General features: G+C 34.6%; 1 non-coding gene across 1 annotated transcript; it reads left to right on the top strand.

The window, feature by feature from the left end:
• Nucleotides 1–461: 461 nt before the first annotated feature.
• On the top strand, nucleotides 462–535 carry TRNAN-AUU (transfer RNA asparagine (anticodon AUU)). The gene has a single exon. It is a non-coding gene; the product is annotated as a tRNA-Asn (tRNA).
• Nucleotides 536–3,006: the final 2,471 nt, after the last annotated feature.

The following is a 3,006-nucleotide window of genomic DNA, read 5'->3' as shown; positions in this document are numbered from 1 at the left end:
TGACAATGTAGTTTTTTTTGTCAATTACCATTTTAATAACAGGGTAAAGAAAATTAAGTGGATTTTTGAAAGAAAACTATACTGTCAATATACTATTAAAACAAATTAAAATGGTAAAAGTTATTGTACTTTAAGTAAAAATAAAAGAGCAAAAATATCAATCCCAGTTTTGATTACTTAAATTAACAAAAAAAATGCATATAGCAAAGGATAGTTTCAATCTGCCTACCTCTGGGTTATGGGTCCAGCATGCTTCCATTGCAGTACTCTGCTGCACATGTAAGTGCAAGAGATCCTGAAGCACTCACTCATCATGGGAAAGTACCAATGTGTTTATTCGTTGGTTGATGGAAGAAACATCTTACAAAAACTCTCCAGATTATTGATTTTTTAATGTTTTTCTAGGAAACGTTCTAGATGTATGCTTATTAGCCTTTGTCAGTATGCAGTTTTTGCAAAGTGTCTCTGTGGCGCAATCGGTTAGTGTGTTCGGCTATTAACCGAAAGGTTGGTGGTTCAATCCCACCCAGGGACGTAATTAAACTTGTGATCAGATTTTGGTGATATTTAAGTAGACAAGTCAAAATTTCAAACCCCCTCTTATGGTGTAGGGTACATGGCCTTCTCTGATGTAATCAGAGTTAGATTTGATTCAGTTATTTTATAAAAAAACAGCTAGGAAGCACAATTTAGCAGTGGGTTGCAGAGAAAAAAAATATGCTGGCAGAAAAATCCAATCGAGTGATTAAACAGCTCTTCATTTTCTGGCTTTATTTTTATGCTAACAAATTTGTTCTCTGAAAAGTGTCCACAAAGCCAAGTCTCTGATTAACACCTTTGTAAGGATGGTTTTTCACCTATTACTAAATTAAACTTGCTTCATTGGAAAGGCAGCAAGATGCATCCTCATTTCAATGTCTACTGAAATAATACAGGTTGACACCAGGAAACATTAACGCCACTGCATCCTTGCTGCTTTCTCATGTGGAAGTCTGTTTAATGTGAAAACAAGGTGATATCTAATTAGCACACAGGTAAGGAATTAAGAAAATCTTTATTTAAGGGTGAAGATGTTTCTCACAAAATCGTTGCCCCAATGCATCATTGAAATTCAAGCTGGAAAGATGATTTTAATATATCACTTGTACATTTTGTATTGCTCTTCTGGTGACAATGTAGTTTGTTTTTGTCAATTACCATTTTAATAATAGGGTAAAGAAAATGAAGTGGATTTTTGAAAGAAAACAATACTGTCAATATACTATTAAAACAAATTAAAATGGTAAAAGTTATTGTACTTTAAGTAAAAATAAAAGAGCCAAAATATCAATCCCAGTTTTGGATTACTTTAATTAACAAACAAAAAAATGCATATAGCAGAGGATAGTTTCAATCTGCCTACCTCTGGGTTATGGGCCCAGCATGCTTCCATTGCTGTACTCTGCTGCACATGTAAGTGCAAGAGATCCTGAAGCACTCACTCATCATGGGAAAGTACCAATGTGTTTCTTCGTTGGTTGATAGAAGAAACATCTTACAAAACTCTCCAGATTATTGACTTTTTTAAGTTTTTCTAAGAAACGTTTTAGATGAATGCTTATTAGCATTTGTCAGTATGTAATTTTGCAAAGTGTCTCTGTGGTGCAATCAGTTAGTGTGTACGGCTATTAACCAAAAGGTTGGTGGTTCAATCCCACCCAGGGACGTAATTGACCTTGTTATCAGATTTTGGTGATCTTTAAGTAGACAAGTCAAATTTCATACCCCCTGTTATGGTGTAGGGTACCTGGCCTTCTCTGATGTAATCAGAGTTAGATTTGATTCAGTGATTTTATAAAAACATCTAGGAAGCACAATTTAGCAGTGGGTTGCAGAGAAAAAGAAATATGCTGGCAAAAAAATCAAATTGCGTGATTAAACAGCTCTTCATTTTCTGGCTTTATTTTTATGCTAACAAATTTGTTCTCTGAAAAGTGTCCACAAAGCCAAGTCTCTGATTAACACCTTTGTAGGGATGGTTTTTCACCTATTACTAAATTAAACTTGCTTCATTGGAAAGGCAGCAAGATGTATCCTCATTTCAATGTCTACTGAAATAATACAGGTTGACACCAGGAAACATTAACGCCACTGCATCCTTGCTGCTTTCTCATGTGGAAGTCTGTTTAATGTTAAAACAAGGTGATATCTAATTAGCACACAGGTAAGGAATTAAGAAAATCTTTATTTAAGGGTGTAGATGTTTCTCACAAAATTGTTGACCCAATGCATCATTGAAATTCAAGCTGGAAAGATGATTTTAATATATCACTTGTACATTTTGTATTGCTCTTCTGGTGACAATGTAGTTTGTTTTTGTCAATTACCATTTTAATAATAGGGTAAAGAAAATGAAGTGGATTTTTGAAAGAAAACAATACTGTCAATATACTATTAAAACAAATTAAAATGGTAAAAGTTATTGTACTTTACGTAAAAATAAAAGAGCCAAAATATCAATCCCAGTTTTGGATTACTTTAATTAACAAAAAAAAATGCATATAGCAGAGGATAGTTTCAATCTGCCTACCTCTGGGTTATGGGCCCAGCATGCTTCCATTGCAGTACTCTGCTGCACATGTAAGTGCAAGAGATCCTGAAGCACTCACTCATCATGGGAAAGTACCAATGTGTTTCTTCGTTGGTTGATGGAAGAAACATCTTACAAAAACTCTCCAGATTATTGACTTTTTAAAGTTTTTCTAGGAAACGTTTTAGATGAATGCTTATTAGCCTTTGTCAGTATGGACTTTTGCAAAGTGTCTCTGTGGCGCAATCAGTTAGTATGTACGGCTATTAACCATAAGGTTGGTGGTTCAATCCCACCCAGGGACCTAATTGACCTTGTTATCAGATTTTGGTGATCTTTAAGTAGACAAGTCAAAATTTCAAACCCCCTGTTATGGTGTAGGGTACCTGGCCTTCTCTGATGTAATCAGAGTTAGATTTGATTCAGTGATTTTATAA

Source organism: Pseudophryne corroboree, unplaced genomic scaffold (assembly GCF_028390025.1).
Source record: "Pseudophryne corroboree isolate aPseCor3 unplaced genomic scaffold, aPseCor3.hap2 scaffold_582, whole genome shotgun sequence".
NCBI classification, from domain to species: domain Eukaryota; kingdom Metazoa; phylum Chordata; class Amphibia; order Anura; family Myobatrachidae; genus Pseudophryne; species Pseudophryne corroboree.
This window is presented reverse-complemented; position numbering and strand designations above follow the sequence as displayed.